Source organism: Phocoena phocoena, chromosome 4 (assembly GCF_963924675.1).
Source record: "Phocoena phocoena chromosome 4, mPhoPho1.1, whole genome shotgun sequence".
NCBI lineage: Eukaryota > Metazoa > Chordata > Mammalia > Artiodactyla > Phocoenidae > Phocoena > Phocoena phocoena.
This window is the reverse complement of record NC_089222.1, coordinates 8044989-8052017: the sequence shown is the minus strand read 5'-3', so window position 1 is coordinate 8052017 and position 7029 is coordinate 8044989.

The window sequence follows — 7029 nt, the reverse complement described above, 5'->3', positions numbered from 1 at the left end:
TTTCTGAGGGCATCTACCATGAGCCTGAATAGGGCTGGATTTTCATTTTGGCCTTGGGTGATCTCTTTATCCTTATTATCGTTAACGGGTTTAATTATGCATCATTTCATCCCTTCAATGAGGCAAAGGATCATGTGACCCCTACTAGTGATATCTGGTTGGCTTGGCTGTTAGTGCCAGTTGGGATCCATTAGAGGCACTGGGGTAAGGTCCACAGGGCATTGATGAGGTTGGGCAATGTATAATCCATCAGCATATGTTTGAGCCCAAATAAGGGTCTTTTCCTCAGTGGTGCAGCAGTGGGAAAGAACAATACTTAGGTCCTTCCAGGTAAGGTCAAAGGAGAGAGGCAGTGCCTGGAATTCTTCGGGGAACCAGCTAGGGTCCTCTGAGAAACTGCCTAAGCAAATGCAGCAGTGGTTGAGGTTAGACAAAGAAAAAGGGGTGTGGACTTTGGCCTGAGCCCCACCTACTACTTCCTGAAGTGGGTAACGAAGCTCTGGCTGCACTTCCGGTACCGAAAAGGGAGAGGCTAAAGATGGGGCTTGGGTTCCTCCAGGGATGCCACTAAAGAGGGCGTTTGTGGAGCCTGAATGGGTCCCAGCCAGCAAGTTTCCCTAATATAGGACTTGCATAGCTCTGGTTCTTTCTTAGGGCCATAAGAGCCTGAACATAAGGAACTTCTGTCCATTTTCCCTGCCTTTTGCAAAAGAGGATGGTATTTTATAACTGTAGGATGGTATTTTCTTTCTTTCTTTTTTTTTTTTTTTGTGACCGTGCTGCACAGCATGTGGGATCTTAGTCCTCTGACCAGAGATCCAACCCACTCCAGCCCCCTGCAGTGGAAACGCAGAGTCTTAACCACTGGACCACCAGGGAAGTCCCTGTAGGATGGTGTTATAGTTGAGGCAGACGCAGGGCAGGTCACCCCTTGGGCATGTATACCCAGAGAGTGGCCATGTGCACCCCGCTCTCTGCGGTGAGTTGCCCCACCCCGCAGGGCGAGGTGGGGGTGGAGATGAGGGCGGGGACGGATGCCCACTGCCTGGTGGTCCACGGACTGTGGCCCAGTGCTGGGGGATGAAGAGTGGCACCCTCACGGTCCCACCACCATGAGTCCCAACTGTGCGGCAGGGGACCGTCCCCCTTCCCAACTCCTGGGGGTACACGCACAGAACTCCCGCAGCACCAGGGAGCTCCTGAAGGGACTGAAGTGGCGCAACCACGGGACAAACTCTAAGTAGGGTTGCATTTTATATTCCCACACAACTGGACCTGATGACAGTTAATTAATGGTGGATAAGGCAAACCCAGAGGTCAAAGCTCCTATGATTCAGATCCCTAGCTACCTGTGAAGACGGCTGGAAACTTTTCCTGATGTGCCCTGTACAGTGAGATGTGCAAAACCTAGGGCGAGGTTGGAAAATGCCTGGCAGATTTCTTTTCTCCCGTTTCCAGCAGAGTTAGGCACGAAAGTAAGAGTGAGGTAGGGGTGCAGTGAGGAGAGAAGGATAGGCATAGGTAGACCAATAATAAGCCTATAAGGGTAGCCCTGGGGAGGAGGCGGTGTTATGCTTTTAACTGTGTGCCTAAAACGTCGTGTGGAACTTGCCTTGAGGTAGGCAGACAGACTTATCCTCTCTCTAGTCCCTTCCATGACCCCACTCATCTGGTGGGAGATTTCTTGCGACAAGCGCCCTAGTGGATTTTATGGCCTTACCTGTGGCCACGTAGTTGCAGTAGGTCCCAAAATGCGACAGAGAATAGGGGGGAGAGAGAGAGAGAAGTGGGAAGTCAGGCAGTGCCTCAAGCACAAGGGAGGCGAGAGGCTGAGGTTCGTGGAGTTCTCCTGGCTGCCCCTGCCAAGATGTTCCTGGTGAAAAGTTCCTGTCTCGTTGGAGAAAGTATCTGGAGACGAGACAGGAGGAGGTCAAGAAAGCAAAGTGAGGGTTTATTTAAGCCATAATACGCTTTCAAGGGGAGAGTGGGCAGGCTCATGTGAGTAGCTGCCCAGAGTGTCTTTGGCAAGCCGGTTATGTGGAGCACTGGTAGTGTGGGAGGTCGTATTCCCTGATTTTCAGCCCAGCTCCACCTTCCCGAGGGGAGGAGGGATTTGTGTCCTTATTTAGCCTTGAAGGGAAGTGTCATTGCAGTGGTGCATGATGGAGACTTCTTATCTGCAAGGCTAATTTTATTGTAATGAAGTCATAGTGAGCAAAAAGTTAAGTTCGGATGCCAGAGATTCCTGCCTTTTCTCTCCTTTCTTTGTCTGCCTGCAGGACAGCTATCACCCCAGAATATGTGGTTTCCTATCAGTCTGGAGGTTCCCGCTTTTCTTTGTCTGCCCAAGGACCCCCACTGTTTACAAGATGCGTGGTGGTTTCCGGCCATTAGGCCTGTGTCCCCACCCTCTTCTCTGCTCCTGCCTAGCTAACTGCCTGCTTTAACACTGGAAGACAGCGAATATTAAGGGCCTTCCATCTGACTACATATGAAGTCAGAGAAGGCTGGCATCTTCTCTTTTCAGAAGTGAATTAAAAAAAAAAAAATGAACCCTTCTAAAGTGTACATTACTCTTTTTACTAGAATGAGGAAAAGTTTCTAGAAGGCACGCCTGCTGAATGCCTTAAAGAAGAACTTCAATTGAGATGCCGGATGAAAGTGTAACAAGAATTTCTTATAGATTAAATAACTGAAGAATAAGAGGCATCTATTGTCACTATCATGTCCATTTTTCTCTTTATCTTTTCTATATTGTGTATTTGTCGTAGTTCTTTTGAAAACTGTATTGTGTCTTTCAGCCCCAAAAAGATTTCTGAGAAGTCCTGTTTGTGATGGAAAGGTGGAGTTACCTAATAAAATGTAAAGATATTTTATATCTATATATATAAAGATATATAAAGATAACTTGAGCATAAAGTAGACTACAAGGTTATCTTTTCTAGAGTTGGAAGATGAATTTGGTAAGTCTGACATGTATGCATAAAAATTATCTAACACATTTGTGTGAAATGAGAGTGGATATCAGTATTCTTTCTGAGTAGTCCAGATAATGAGAAAAGAAGTAAAGGGGGTAAAACCCACTAGAAGTAAGAAGATTTAATTTCATATGTAATCAGAAGAGCTATGCCAAGTAATTCATCACTAATTCAAACAGTCAAGAAAAATCTAGGAAAAGCCCTAGGAAACATAATTAGCTCTGCAGAGGTTGAAACATTTGCAAAATGTCACAGTTATAAATGATCATTCCCCCCCCCCCACCCCCACCCCATGAAACCTGAGCAATGCTCTCACCAACAAATCCCAAAAGAATTTTCAGCAAGTCTCAACAGGAAATACTTGCACTTGATGCAGGACTTTTCACCTAGAGAGAGGAGAGTCTGATTTTGGAAGATTCGCTTCTTATTTTTTGAAAACCTTTCTGGAAGTCCGCCACTTATACTTTCTGGGCTTTATCTCCTCTTCATGAAAAATGGGGGAACTGTGACTGTTACCCATTTGTCTCCCATGGGCGCTGTAGAGCGTCTGCAGGAAGTCCATTTACCCACTGTCCTGTGCTGTGAAGGACAGGCCAGTGGGCCTCTCTGGCCCAATAATGTGTTCTTGGTTTCTTCTGCATCAGCGAAGGGAATACCTTATTATCCTCTAACCTCCTATTGATAATATTTATTTGCTATAGTTCAGACAGCTCTTGATTGAATACAGAGCTCAAAAACTTATCTTAGACAGGAACCTTGACCTGACGACTCATCTCCAGGCCTCGTTGCCAGAAGTCCTCTTCACAAAGCAAGCTGGTGTAACAAAGTGGGGTCCAGCTGCTTGCTGCTCAAAAACCAATAAAGAGGCAAGGTTGGTGGAAAGGAAAGTTTGCTTTATTTCAGAGGCCACAACTTGGGGGGGGGGTGGCGGACTCCTGTCCTAAGGCTCACTCTCCCCGCTGACAATAAGGGGGCAAGAGCTTTTATAGACAGAGGGAGGGGGCTACATGCAGAAACAGCACAGGCAGCTCTGATGGTCATCTTGAAATTGGTCATCGGTGGTCTGATTAGTGTCATCTTGAGTGTTTTAAGTACAGTTAGTCTTTAGTTCCAAGGTTGGTTTGTTCCCATTTTTTGAGGCCAGCTCTCAGAATTGTGGCAGCTTATGTCGTGGCTACAGCCTGGTCACCGTGTAGTTAATTTCTTCCACCTCATGCGAGTTTCACTATCTATAAGACAGCTCACAGGACAGGGCTCAGAATATTATCTATAGCCCTTGAGGAGGAACTAAAGGTCCTTGACTTTGCTTAATGACTAAACTGTTATTATTTGGTCTTGTTTGCCTGTTTTCCTTTGTTTCTGCATTTTCTCATTTCTCTGATTAAACTTATTGTTTGGCGAGTTTTTCCACAGACAAAAGGCAGGCAGAGGGCATGGTAGGGAAGGACCATAGGGTCCTCCTCCATTTCACTGGGACTGGACCAAAAGTTCTGATCCTGGAGGCATCCGGGTGTGCTTGGGACTCTTCCTGGCTGCCACTGGTTATGGTGAGACTGTCTAGCTGGAGATTTTGTTGGGGTAAGAGGGTGGGGAGGTCTAGGATTGGGGGATGCTTTTTTATTTCCTAATTTTTCTTCCTGATGCTTATGGAATCACTGGAATCTCCCCCGCTGTGGCTTTGGATAGAAGGTGGGGACGATTTACCTTCCCACTCCTAGGTGTACATCAAGAGGAAACTAGCACTATGGTGTTTGGGGTAGAAGTTGGCCTTGGTTTTCCTTGAGGAACAATACTGTCAATGATGGTTGGGTTCTTTGGGCCTATTAGTAATGATATAATTCATCTATGATATGAGTTAAGTGGACTTCTGTGGGCTGTTCTACCCTGTCTATAACATTGTTTTTATGAAAATAATATATCCTGAGTTCCAAAAAAAAATGGACTTAAAAATGTTTGGAAGGCAGACCATTTCTCACTGGGGGACAGATGTGAGACAGCCATAATGGAGAGTTGAGGAAATGCGGTCCCAATTGGCATTCACTTTGCTTGCAAATTTCAGTCTTGTTGCTCCAAGTGTCTTGATAGCTCCCCATTTCTCTGCTTGCTTTAGGAGTTTGAATGTATGCAATTCTCTATTCAGGTGAAAAAGTTTATTTTCCATTTATCCCCCATCTGTAGTTGCCCTAAAACTTTCTTTTTGAATGCAATGATATTTTATTTTTGTAGTTTGGTGAAAGGTTTTTCTTTTTTTTTAATTTAAATGATTAAATAATGAATAAATGCTGCATTTTCTTAGTTGCACAGATCAAACTTTTAGAATTCCCCTTGACTCTTCTTTCTCTTAGACCCCATAAACAATCTGTCAGCAAAGAATATTGTCTCTACATTCAAAATATATTCAGAATTCACTGACTTCTCAGTGTTCTCATCCTGGTTTAAGCCACTATCATCTCTTGCCAGGATTATTGCAGTAGCATCTTCACTAGTCACCCTGATTCATCCTTCCCATCTACAATCTATTCTGATATGGTTATTTGAGTGATCCTGGTCGTTTGAGTGATCCAGTTAAAGTATAATAACATCTTGTCCCCTTTTTTTTTTTTGCTTAAACTCCTTCAGTGGCATCCTATCTCCGTGGCAGCAAAAGCCAAAGTCCTTACAAGGCTCTATGCAATCTGATCTCATTTCCGACTCTCTGATGTATGCTCTATCAGCTCCTTCAAATGTCCCTCACTCTGCCCAGACACGAAGTTCTTCAGGTCTTCAGGCACCCTCCTGTCCAGAGCCATTGCCCTGGCTGGGCCTTCTGTCAGAATTCTCAGACTCCCACGTATCTCTGGGGCATAGTCTGTCACCTCCTTCAGGTTTTCTCAGATGTAACCTTTTCAGTGAGGCTTTACCTGACAATCTTATATAAAATTTCAAGATCCTGCCCCTTTTGGGCATCCTACAATGCTCTCCCTTGCTTAATTTTTCTCCATCTGCTGTATCTCATTGTATTTTCATTGAAATACAAATTTCATGGAGGCAGGGATTTTTTTCCAGCCGCTGGAATAGTGCCTGGTACATAGTAAGCACTAATAAATACTTAAGAGAATGAATGAATGAAATACCTTTTGTGATTCTATTGAGATAATCATATGCCCTTTCCTCCTTCAATGTCAATATAGTGAATTGTATTAATAGGTTTTCTAATGTGAAACCAACCTTATTTCTTGGGAGGAAACACAGCCTAGTCATGTTGTGTTATCTTTTTTTTTTTAAGAAGATGTTGGGGGTAGGAGTTAATTAATTAATTAATTAATTTTTGCTGTGTTGGGTCTTCGTTTCTGTGTGAAGGCTTTCTCTAGTTGTGGCAAACAGGGTCCACTCTTCATTGCAGTGCGCGGGCCTCCCACTATCGCGGCCTCTCTTGTTGCGGAGCATAGGCTCCAGACGCGCAAGCTCAGCAGTTGTGGCTCACGGGCCCAGTTGCTCTGTGGCATGTGGGATCTTCCCAGACCAGGGCTCGAACCCATGTCCCCTGCATTAGCAGGCAGATTCTCAACCACTGCACCACCAGGGAAGCCCTGTGTTATCTTTTAAATTAGTTAGTTGCGGGATTCAGGTTGCTAATGTTTTATTTAGGATATTTTTATTTATGTTCACTAGTGATATTGCCTTTTCTTCTATACTATCTTCGGTATCAAAGTTGTACTAGCCTCGTAAAATGAGAGTATACCTTGTTTTTCTAGTCTCTGTAAGAATTTATGTGAGATTGGACCAGAAAATTCTTAAATTTTTGGTTAAAACTCACCTGTTATAATGTATAGGTGTGTGTGTGTGTGTGTGTGTGTGTTGTGTGTGTGTGTAAATCTTTTGGATTATTGACTCCATTCCTTTAATTAACTAGTTTGATTAGTTAGTTAAAAAAAATTCCTCCTTGGGCTTCCCTGGTGGCGCAGTGGTTGAGAGTCCGCCTGCTGATGCAGGGGACACGGGTTCGTGCCCCGGTCCAGGAGGATCCCACATGCTGCAGAGCGGCTGGGCCCGTGAGCCATGGCCGCTGGGC